A 13,135-nucleotide genomic window follows, 5' to 3' on the forward strand; every position below is an offset into this window, starting at 1 on the left:
TGACCGAATCCACCTCACAGGTAGAAGCAGGGAGAAGGATGTGACCGTTCTCCAACTCCTTATAAGAGATCACTTACAATGGCAGGAGGCACCGTCTCCTCTGGGCCATATAGCCCAAGGTCATGGGAAGAGCAAATACCACTACATTTCCCCTAATCTAATCTTAATGCAAACTATATACAATAAGAATGATTATCAAGTATTGTCCAGAAAAAACAAAGGGTAATAACATAAACAAAAGTGGAACTATGACCAACAAGAATAACATCAAACAAGAGACACATACTAAAATACAGAGAAGTCTAGAGATTAGGTAAATGGCACATGACAGAGATCATTCCAAAAGGTGTCCTATCCTGAAGAACCTGAATCTAATACTTAATATGTTCTAGCTAAGATACAAAAAGATTGTAACTATAACTGTTAGTCTTCAATCCCATCAAAGACCGGAGAAGGAATATAATGGTACCTGAGAAACAGGAGAAGGAATCAAGCAACTTTCGGGAGTCTTGCAAGAGTAGACAGAGACAGCTGGCAGTCTGGACAGTCACCTAAAGTTTCTTAGCATCATTGGTGCATTCAAATTCAGGCTTAGAGTATCTGACAGATCATTTTCAGAAGCAGGTATTTTGAAAGACTAGCTTACCCTGTCTTGGCAGAGTTCAGTAGTCACTTTTCCTTGTGTCCCACTCATTCAGAAGGGACAGTATTCGTATTGTCAGCAGTTGAGGTAAGGGCAATTCTTTGCCCAGTAGGCCATTTTGTGCCAAGAAGAAGAAAAACTTCCAAACAGAAATGTCTCAGAAGCCCAACATTCTCTCGGGATCAGATTGGTGCTGCCAGGAGTAATTGTGTCTCACGTCAACAGAATTCTAAGACATTAAAACATTTAAATGCCATATTCTCTAGGTCTATGAAGTGTTTGAAGATTACCTGTCCATCTGACATATGTTTCTGTAAGTCTGGAAGACCTAACTAATGTAACTATAGAAATGACAAGCATGAGTGACTATAGCTCAGTAAGTCTTCTCTACTAAAATAACTTAAGGACTAAGGCTTCACATTAACAAGATAAACAGTCTGTAAGCAGATCTATCGTATAAGGACGATGACCTCAAAATTGTGACAATACACAAAATAGCTTAAACAGAGGTAGGAATGTTACCCTTCTCCAACTCCTTATAAGAGGTCACTTACAAGAGCAGGAAGCATCACCTCCTTTGGGCCATATAGCCCAAGGTCATGGACAGAACAAATACCACTACAGTGTGGTCCATAACTATCCTCCTAGCCAAATTACCACCATCTTCATAAGACCATTTGTGCCTGCTTATGAAGGATAATCACAGCTGTGTTTGTTGACTGTTTACCCTCCCCCATAAATAGAAGGTGGTGGGCAAAGTGATAGGACCCTCACCTGAGTATCCAACCACTCCATACAACCAGTTGTATGCAATTCTCCCCTAAGTGCTTGTGGCCTCAGACTCTCAACGAGGGGCTAGAATATGTAATAGGCTGGGGGAAAGCTAGGGTTAGAGGATTGTATCTACATAGTCATGGAGAATCAGTGTAGCTGTTTTAGGGTGAAACATTTTCTCACCTGCAATCCCTCACCCATGCTCTTGTAAGTAAGCCTAATACTTTTTTTTCTTTGGTTTTTCGAGATAGGGTTTCTCTATGTAGCTTTGCGCCTTTCCTGGAACTCGCTTTGTAGACCAGGCTGGCCTCAAACTCACAGAGATCCACCTGGCTCTGCCTCCCGAGTGCTAGGATTAAAGGCATGTGCCACCACCGCCCGGCAAGCCTAATAAACTCATTGGTTCCCCACAGTGAACTTTAGTGAAGTAGAATTTTGTTTTTTCTTCGGGACCATATTAGAAGGTGGTAGACATTGTGTAGCTTCCTCAGAAGAAAATATTATTACAGTAAGTAATGATGGTTCACAGACCAGTTAGATACACATGAGGAACGCCATTTACTCCACCCTAATTCTTTAGGTCAACTGAAATATCTTTAGGAATTTTATATGTAAAATTATTCAGCATAACTATGAAGATTCTAAATTCTATGAAGATTCTACAAGATTCATGGAACAGCTGCTGGCAATAATCAAACACATCACTGAGATAGGTGAAGTGGATGGGCAAGTAAGTAAGTACATTGAATTGATAAGAGAGACACTGGTTGAATTTAAGAGCACTGCCAGGCACTAAAGAATAATACATGGAGCATGTCTGCAACATACTTAGTTTGATAAAAACTCTTCCACAATGTTCATTAAAATTCTTACCATCAGTGAGTTGAAATCTGGAGTCATCAAAAGAGAAAAAATAAATGTTAATTGTGAGATTATTTAAAAGGTAAGGAAACTGAATAGTCTTTTAATGTGTATGACTGTGTGGTAGTTTGAATGTAATTGACCCCATAAACTCATAGGGAGTGGCATTATTAAGAGGTGTGGCTTTGTTGGAATAGGAATGGCCTTGCTGAATGAAATGTGTCACTGTAGAGGTAGGTTTTGAGGTCTCATATATGCTTAAGTCACACCCAGTGTCTCAGTTCACTTCCTATTGCATGCCAATCAAGATGTAAGACTCTCAGCTTCAGCACCATGTCTGCCTGCATGCCACCATGCTTCCCACCATGATTATAATGGACTAAATCCCTGAAACTGTAAGGCACCCCATAAAATGTTTTCTTTTATAAGAGTTGCCATGGTCATGGTGTCTCTTCACAGCAATAGAAACCCTAAGACAGATTGATTCTCCATTTCTCAGCAGCCATTGATTACCTGTGGCTTTTCATCTAGGGGTGGGGCTTTGTGAAATGTTCACCAGCCATGTTAGCATGTCAACTAGTGTTGTCATTATGCAGGTCTTGTTAGGCAACCATATTGTTGAGAGTTTATATGTACAGCATTCTTGTCATGTCTAGAGATACTATCTTGCAGTGGCATCTTGGTCATTTGGCCTTTACAGTCTTTCTACCCACTCTTCCTTGATGTTTCCTGAGCCTTGGTGTAGGGGTTGTATTGGAGATATACCAGATAGGGATGGGCAGCTCATTGTCACTTAATCTCTGCAATTTTTACTAATTGTAGATCTCCATAGTAGCCTCTACCTACTGCAAGAAAAAGCATCTTTGATAAGGGATGAGAGCTATGCTTATTTATAGATATAAGGGTAAATATTTAGAATATAGTTAGAAATTTTACTGGTTTAGAAAATGGCAGTTATAGGCTCTCTCCTAGGGTCTATGACCTCTCCAGCTACAAGTGGTCAGCCAAGTGTACAGTACCAGGATGAATTTACTCCTGTTGAGCAAGTCTTGTAATGAACTTTCTGATAATACATTGCATAAGTTGGCAAGCTGGAGTCTGCTGCCTGAGTTTATAAAGCATTACTGGACCAGAACCATGCTCTTTCATTCACTTGCTGCCTATGGCTGTTTTCCTCCTACAAAAGCAAGTGGTTACAACAGAAGTGCCCTGGCCTGCAAAGGCTGAAATATTTCTGTCTTTCCCTTACAGCAAAAGATTGCCTGACACTGATAGGCAGTCGTATGCATTTTCTCCAGGTTGGCCTGACACTGAGATGCTGCGGAACAATCCTTTTCCACACTATGAACATGTATTATTCTCATTAGTTAATAAAAAGCTGACAGGCTGGTAGCTGGGCAGGAAGTTAGGAAAGCCAAACTGAGAATGATGGGAAGAAGGAGGGGAGAGTCAGGAGAGCACCAGCCAGCCACTGGGGAAGCAAGACATGCTAGAGGACAGGTAAAGCCACAAGCCACATGTCAATACATAGATTAATAGAAATGGATTAATTTAAATGTAAGAGTTAACTAGTAACAAGCCTGAGCTATCAACCGAGAATTTATAATTCACATTCAGCCTCTGAATCGGTTATTTGGGGCTGGGCAGTCAGGACAGGAAACATACAACTACACTGATATACAGTTGTGTACCTTTTCTCCTGGTTGGCATGACAGTGATATGCAGTCATGTATATTTTCTCCAGGTTGCTTTCTTGTGAGTCTTTCTTTTCCCTGTGGGAAATGACAGTATTTGTTTTCACATAGAAAAAGACTACTCAAACTAAAAAAGATCCTTTATCATCATGTGAAAAACAGAGGATGGTTTATTTTCAACTCTTGCAACAATACAGTAATACAGACATATTATTGCTTATTGCTTTCTATGTTGCCAAATTACTGGAAATAAAATTGAGCTTTTATGCAGGAAAAATATATTCCACAATGTGATAACTTCCTTTTTGTTTTATAAAAATGAAAGCCTTTTTCCCCTTAAATTTTGACAAACTGTCACATAGAAGAAAGAACTGCTTTGTGTTAAGGTGACTTGATTTATTCTGTTTTATTATTGCCAAGCAACCTCTTCTCAAATCCCAGAGTTCTTACTTCTTTTAATAGACATAGAGGCATTATCTGAGTTCCAAGAATTTATATTAAGCTCTTACAAAGTGTATTATGAATGTAGCCCACACAAACACTGAAACATAACTCTTGGACAGCTGCATTAGAACCATGGCTGGTTTTGGTTACCATTTACTTTTTGAATGTAACAAATACGCAGCAATGGAAAAACCCTTCAAGAAACTAAGATACTAGCTGGCATTGGATTAATCCTACAGTGGTATCTGTTCTCATCAAAACACTGGAGCTACAGTTATGTGATTTAACTAGGATGTTGGTGTGAACCTGAACTTTCTCTTTCCTTGCTAAGTATCATTCTATATACATTCAAAGACATCATCCCTCCACCTAGAACTAACAGAATTGCTAGCCTTTGACATTCTAATTGGGTTCTAGGGGGTGGAAAATTTCTTTTTATTTTATTTTATTCATTTATTTTATTTTGTGTGTATGATTGTTTCACTCACATGTACTTAGGCTTACTGTGTGCATACCTGATGCCTGTGGAGGGCATCAAATTACCTGGAACTGGAGTTAAAGATGTTTGTGAGCCATCGTGTGGTTGCAGGAAACTCAGCCTGGGTTCTCTGCAAAAGCACTAAGTACTCTTAACTGCTGAGCCATTTCTCCAATCCTGTATTTGTTTTTAAACTAGACATTGAGAAACCACTTCTGTGGCCCTGAAGAAATAAGAACTAGGCAAATGTCACCAACAAAACCCAATAGGTTATACTATTCACAGTTGTAGTAGAATATTATTTTAAGGTGTGTTACTTTTGTTTATGTTGCATTTGTTTAACTCTGTGAAGCTGTGTTACTTTGCCTGTCTAACACACCTGATGGTCTAATAAAAAGCTGAATGGCCAATAGTGAGGCAGGAGAAAGGATAGGTTGGACTGGCAGGCAGAGAGTATAAATAGAAGGAGAAATCTGGGAGGAGAAGGAGCCAGAGAAGGAGGAGGACTTCAGGGACCAGCCACCCAGCTACACAGCAAGCCATAGAGTAAAAGTAAGATTTACAGAAGTAAGAGAATGGGAAAAGCCCAGAGGCAAAAGGTAGACGTGATAATTTAAGCTAAGAAAAGCTGGCTAGAAAATAAGCCAAGCTAAGGCCGGGCACTCATACATAAGGGTAAGCCTCCATGTGTGATTTATTTAGGAGCTGGGTGGTGGGCCCCCCCAAAAGAGTAAAAACAACCGAAAACACAGTCATATTCATTATAGTTGTTCAGACACATTACTCCTCCAATGCCTGCCTTCTCTCCTAGTAGTTTTCTTTGGTTATTATCCATTAAGTAATTTTGGCTGGGAAGTGAGAAAGTGTTAGTTCACTTGTACCAAAGGCTGATATTGTACCAAAATAGACACTGATCTACAGAGTCCTGTTACCTACACTCATGGCCCTCCATCAATTTCTGTACCTGCTAGCATTTCCCAGAGACATCAAGTTCAAGGCCAGCCTGAGCTATACAAGACCTTGTCTCAAAATACAAAACAAACATTGTGCTATACAGTAACTTCTCAATATGGAGTCACTAAACAAAATGTGGAAAGGTCATGAAAAAATTGTCAACAGTAATGAATTCTGAACACAAAACAAACCAAATGTTTTCGAAATTAAATACATAATGAATCTGAGCTGTTTCTGGCAGGGCTCACCCATGTTACATACTTCACTCTAGCATTGGTTCTGAACATATAGCTTATGCACTTTTTACTGTGTGTGCCTTAACACCATGCAGCATCAAAGATCACCATCCGAGGCTGGGTGGTGGTGGCGCACGCCTTTAATCCCAGCACTCGGGAGGCAGAGCCAGGCAGATCTCTGTGAGTTCGAGGCCAGCCTGGTCTCCAAAGCGAGTTCCAGGAAAGGCGCAAAGCTACACAGAGAAACCCTGTCTCAAAAAAAAAAAAAAAAAAAAAAAAGATCACCATCCGAAACACCTCAGCTCAGATTTAAAACTGCTCTGTTATGAATTAAAGTGTTTTCACTGTATAGACAAAATGTTCTGCTCCTACAGAAACAAAATAGTTTAGTTATGAAAAACAAGGACTTTTAATATTTTCCTGTGACCATTCTTCAGCATATATCAAATTGTGTATACAAACCAAATATTTCCTGGTAACAGATAATAAAGAAATATATGTTTAAATAATCCTTTGGCATCTTTATCATTTTACTATATTAAAGATGAAAACAATTTACCTACCAATGCAATTGATGTGCTTATTTATTTTCATATGAAGAATGAATCTTCCTGTAAGATATATAGCTTCCTGATTATGAGTGAGAACCTACATACACTTTGCCAGCTCAGTGCTGGGACCCTGTCTGACTTGAACCTATGCAGGTCTTGTGCATGCTGCCATAGTCTCCATGAGTTCATATATGTGTCAGTCTTGCTGTATGTGGAAGAAACTATTTCTTTGGAGTCAGTCATCACCTCTGGCTCTTACAGTCTTTCCACCTCCTCTTCCACATAGATCCCTGAGCTCCGAGGGGAGGAGTTTGATGAAAACATCCCATTTAGGACTGAGTTCTTGAAAGTCTCTCATTCTATACATTGTACGGTTGTGGGTCTCTGTGTTAGTTCCCATCTATGCAAGAAGAAGCTTCTCTGATGGTGGCTGAGTGAGACACTGCTCTATGGGTATAGCAGATGTCATTAGGAGTCATTATTGCTATGTTCCTTTAGCAGAACAATAGTATTTTACTTTCCCCTAGGATCATAACCTGTCCAGGTTCAGGTCCTTGCCCACTTAGCAGTATCAGGTACAGGTTCCATTTCATGGAGTAGGCCTTAAATCCAATCAAAAAGTGGTTGGTTACTCCCATAACATTTCTGCCAATATTACACCAGTATATCTTACAGGTAGGTTGGGTTGCAGTCACAGGGTTTGTAGCTGGGTGATATTGATGATTACCTTTCTCCTCTAGTAGTGTGCAGAATACCTTCCAGTACCATGAATGATATTCAGCACAGTGAAGCTTCTTATTAGGAACCAGCTCAACTTCTCCGTGCTTGATGACATATGTAAACACTGTCTTCAGCAATAGGGCCTTACAGTCAGGTTGTAGAGAATCAAATATAGCCTTGGTAGTAGCCTGTGGTGTTTGGGGGGTTCCATGGGAATCCTTTAGACAATGACTCAACAAGGTGTAATCCATTCCTTGCACTGGAGATTTTACTTGGTGACATAAGATGTCTAGTTGAGACATTCTCTCCCATATTATTTGGTGACTCTATTTAGATCCCTTTTATGTATGTGTATAATTTAGGAAGCTGCTACAGTAGTGAGTTTCCATATGATTTTCCAAAGAGCCTTTAGTGTTAGTTGTCCCTCCCTAGTTCCCCTCCTTTACCCTGCTCTCCCATCCCACACCCTATTTAATTAATCTTCCTCTTCTTGTTTCTCCCTTGTCTCTCCATATCACTATCTTCTATTTCCCCTTCCTTAAGAGAGCCTCTCCTCCTCTTTGATCCCTTACTTGTGGTTATTTGGACTGTAGTCCACATATCAAAAGCTTAAAAGATAACATCTACATATAAGAGAAAACATATACCATTTGTCTTTTGGAGTCTGGGTTTCCTCACTCAGGATGATTCTTTCCTAGTTCCACCCATTTACCTCAAATTTCTTTTTTTAAAGCTAAGTAATATTCCATTGTGTGAATGTACCAAATTTTAGTTATCCATTCATCAGTTGATGGACATCTAAGTTGTTTGCAATTTCTGGCTACTGTGAACAGAGCAGCAATGAACATGGATGAAAAAGTATCTCTGAGGTTGGATGTAGAGTTCTTCGGGTATATGCCCAAAAATGGTAAAGCTGGTTCTTGAGGTAGATCAATTCCCAGCTTCCAGAGGAACCACCATACAGATATCCATATTGGGTGTACAAGTTGGTGCTCCCACCAGCAATGAATGGGCTTTCCATTTGTTTTATTGATCTTGTCCATTCTGACTGCTGTAAGATGGAATCTCAGGGTAATTTTGATTTACATGTCCCTGATGACTAAGGATGTTGAACACTTCCTTAAGTGTTTCTCAGCCATTTGTGTTTCATCTTTTGAGAACTCTCTCCTTAGTTCAGTACTCCATTTTAACTGGTTATTTGTTTTCTTGATGTTTCTTTTTTCTTTTCTTTTTTTTTTTTTTAGTTCTTCGTAGAACTCTTTATAGAAGACAAGATACCAGCCCTCTATCATATGTACAATTGGTAAAGAGCTTTCCCCATTCTGTAGGCTGCTGCTTTGCTGGAATGATGGTGTTCTTTGTGTACAGATTTTCAGGTTCGTGAGGTCCCATTTATTAATTGTTGTAGACGAAGGATTTGTGTCATAGACCTTTTGTATCTAAGAAATGTACCTTTCTCAGATTAGTTTTTTAAATGTTTAAAACAGTATATACAGAATCATAAGTCTAATTATTGTACTGAAATTGTCATCAACATATTAAAATGAATGTGACATGATTGATGCAGTTTTTTGTTTTGTTTTATTTGTTGTTGTTGTTTTGTTTTTCGAGACAGGGTTTCTCCATGTAGCTTTGTGCCTTTCCTGGAACTCACTCTGTAGACCAGGCTGGCCTCAAACTCACAGAGATCCACCTGCCTCTGCCTTCCGAGTGCTGGGATTAAAGGCGTGCACCACCACTGCCTGGCCGATGCATTTTTTATTACATTAAAAAACAAGATGTATCCACAGACCCCCCCTTTCCCAAGCCACCCCATATCCCCACATCCCCCAAATCGAGGTCTCCCATGGGGAGTCAGCAGAGCCCAGCTCACTGAGCCTAGGCAGGTCCAAGCCCCTTCCCAATGCACCAAGGCTGTGCAAGGTGTTACACCACAGGCACCGGATCTCCAGAAGCCTGCCCATGCACCAGGGACAGATCCCAATTCCCCCTGCCTGGGTGCCCCCCAAACAGTGTGGATAGCATAAGGAGTGAGTATAAAATTTCTTAATAAAGAAAAAAAACCAAGATGTAGGAATGTGGTGGTTTGAATAGGAATAGGCCCCATAGACTCATGTGTTTGAATGCTTGGCCCATAGGGAGTGGCACCATTAGGAGATGTGGCTTTGTTAGAATAGGTGTGGCCTTGTGGGTGGAAGTGTGTCACTGTGGAGGTGGGCTTTGAGGTCTCATATATGCTTAAGCTATGCCCAGTGTGGTACACAGTCTCCTGCTGCCTATGGATCAAAATGCAGGACTCTCAGCTCCAGCACCATGTCTGCCTGCACACTGCCGTACTTCCTGTCATGGCAATAATGGACTAAACCTCTGAACTGTAAGCCAGCCCCAATTAAGTGTTTTCCTTTATAAGAGTTGCCATGGTCATGGTGTCTCTTCACAGCAATAGAAATCCAAACTAAGACAAGGGATATTTTCATTAAGTGTCATAATTCCCAAGTAATGAACACAAATATTTCAATAACTGCAACAATTACAGTATAACTGAAACAGTCATAACTGAAACAACCAATAGCAATGAATTTAGAGATCAATGCCTAGCTTTACTGAGGCCCACTGCCTAGGTTCATAACTATGATGAATACTAAGTTTCAGCTAAAGGGTAATGAAAAATCGAACTAAGTCCTTAAAGCCCTGGATTAACCTCAGGTTAAAAAGCTGCAATGTGAACCAGCAGGCATCGTACCAGTCTTACAAACTATTAACTAGATTGTACAAACACTCACATACACATGATGGAAAATACAAGTCACTTGTACATTCACTCACACATACTCATAATAGACAATACAATCTGTACTGACACTCACAAAGTTGAACCATGACTGGTGACTTGGTTCCCACAAAGCCTTCAGGGCCCTTGCCACTTTGGGGGTAGTAATTCATCTCATGGTCCTTGGGAAAAAGTCAGACACTATAGACAGATGCCAAGAATCTCCTTAAAAAGTACACATAAATTATTTGGAGGAAAACTTTGCACTTTAAAAGCCCCCAAATTTGCAACATGTAAATTTAGGAATAGGAAATATCTTGGCAACACTGTGAACTGTGTGGTTCCAGAGATGTTAATTGCAACTGGCACTTCCAAAGCTGGTGTGAGGTGTGCATTTCTCCATCCGAAGAGCTGTTCCTGACCGCTTTCTTCCTGACCAGATCACTAGGAAAAGAAGAAAAAACTTTGATTTTGCATCTTAGTGCTTTACTGGGATCTTTTCATTAATAATAATAATAATAAACCTTTTGTCGGTGAGCAAGAATAGCCGAGATTGAATGAATCTGAGACTTTATAGCCTTGTCCCACTTCTAGTTCTCTCTCTGCTTCAGACTTGTGGTTGAAAATGTGATTTTCCATGACTAGGCCCCAGGTGGATCTCTGGGAGTCCAATTAGCGAGAATGAGGAGGGTTTATATGAGAGAGAATTGTTGAGACCAAGGTCGGATAAAGCACAGAGACAAATAGCCAAACAAACGGAAACACATGAAATATGAACCAATGGCTGAGGGGTCACCAACTAGATCAGGCCCTCTGAGTGGGTGAGACAGTTGATGGGCCTGATCTGTTTGGGAGGCATCCAGGCAGTGGGACCGGGTCCTGTGCTCATTGCATGAGTCGGCTGTTTGAAACCTGGGGGCCTATGCAGGGTCCCTTGGCTCGGCCTGGGAGGAGGGGACCGGACCTACCTGGACTGAGTCCACCATGTTGATCTCAGTCTGTGGGGAAGGCTTTGCCCTGGAGGAGATGGGAATGGGGGGCGGGCTGGGGGGAAGGTGAGGGGGGCGGGAGGGGGGAGAACAAGGGAATCTGTGCCTGTATGTAGAACTTAATTGTATTGCAAAATAAAAATTAAAAAAAAAAAAGAAAGAAAAGAAAATGTGATTTTTCACCTTCCTGCTCTGGATGCCTGCTGCTGTTCTTCTTCCATCATTGTGGACTCTCTTTCAGAAACAGTAAGCTAAAACAAACTCTTTCTTTCATAAATTTCCTTTGGTCATTTTATTTTATCACAGCAACACAATGTAATTAATATGATGTGATATCACAATATGAAATAATGAAAAATATAAGATGAAATAGAAACATAATAGATGCATATACAAAAGAAGAAGATGTATCGAATCTGAATCTTTTTGCCTATGGATGCAGCACAAGTGTGATCTAGCTTAGCTCTGCTATGTACTAGCTGGATTTCTGTCAGCACTTGTAATACTTTGCTTAAAGGCTATTTCAGGCTACTGTAAGTCCTCCCTGATTGTGCACACTACAGGCTAGAAGTGATAGAGAATTAAAGACTCCTGGAAGGAATCATCAACTAATAAATTGCAAGAATTAGTAGATAAATATTCTATGTCCCCTGTTCCTTGTATGGGATCACTCTGAGTTATGTGTTTTATCTCTATAACAAGACTAACAAGATTATCATAGTCTTGTTAGTTTCTCTATTTGGGTTCCCTTGAGAACAAGTGATAGTTAATTCTGTCAACTTGATTGTGTTAATAAATGCCTAGGGCATTAAATGAGGCATACCTTTGGGTGTGCCTCTGAGGAATTTCTAGAGAGAATGAACTGAGGAGAAAAGACCTATACTCGTGACGAGTGGCACCATCACATGAGCTGAGGTCCCAGACTGAAAGAAAAGGGAAAGAGGAGGCAGCCAGCTAAGTCCTTACCCTCTGAGATACGAACAAGCTGCCTTCCAACACCACAGACAGGCAATTGGACCACAGCTATGCCTTCCCTATCACTATGGACTATAGCTCATGAACTGTGATCCAAAATTGAACCCTTCTTCCCTTCTGTTATTTATTTGTTGGCGTTATTTACCGGGCGCTAGAAAACAGGAATTTCAACAGAACCCACTATAAGAGTTTTTACTAGAGAAGAGAAAAGATGGGGAGAGAGAGAGAAGGAGAGAGAGAGAGAGAGAGAGAGAGAGAGAGAGAGAGAGAGAGAGAGAGAGAGAGAGAGAGAGAGAGAGAGAGAGAGAGAGAGGTGCGCACTACCTCTGATGAGAGGGAGAGAGCAGCGAGCGGGTACAGCCTGCTTTTATAGGTCACCTCGCGCATGCGTATAAGGGCTTATGTAGCTATGCCACACATGCGCATAGATTACGTGACCACACTGCACTCACGGATTATGTAGGACATAAGGCCCTGGAGTGACTAAGCATTTTGCCTGACGGCTGACAGCGCATGTGCAGTCATGTAACTCTAGAAGTGGCTAAGAATAATAACACCTTCAGATGCTTTTTTGTCTGGTATCTGCAACAGTGAGAAAAATAATGACACCCCTGATTGGCACTTGCCAACTCCCCTAGTGGATTACCTCCCAAAGAAAGGCTTGTACTTTAAGTCTCATCCTATATGTTCATTAGAAAGAAAGACAGTGTAAATGAACCAATGTGAATGGGACAGTTAAGATTTAGAAGTGGCCATGGAAAAAAATTTAAACACACACACACAACACAACACACACACACACACACACACACACAGCCAGAAAGACACAAAATATGTGGCCAGATGAAACAGAACAGATTCTCTCTCTCTCTCTCTCTCTCTCTCTCTCTCTCTCTCTCTCTCTCTCTCTCTCTCTCTCTCTCTCTCTCATCTATTTTCTGGTTTTTCAAGACAGGGTTTCTCTGTGTAGCCCTGGCTGTCCTAGAACTCACTTTGTAGACTAGGCTGGCCTCAAACTCACAGAGATCCACCTGTCTCTGCCTCCC

Source organism: Peromyscus eremicus, chromosome X (genome assembly GCF_949786415.1).
Source record: "Peromyscus eremicus chromosome X, PerEre_H2_v1, whole genome shotgun sequence".
NCBI classification, from domain to species: Eukaryota; Metazoa; Chordata; class Mammalia; order Rodentia; family Cricetidae; genus Peromyscus; species Peromyscus eremicus.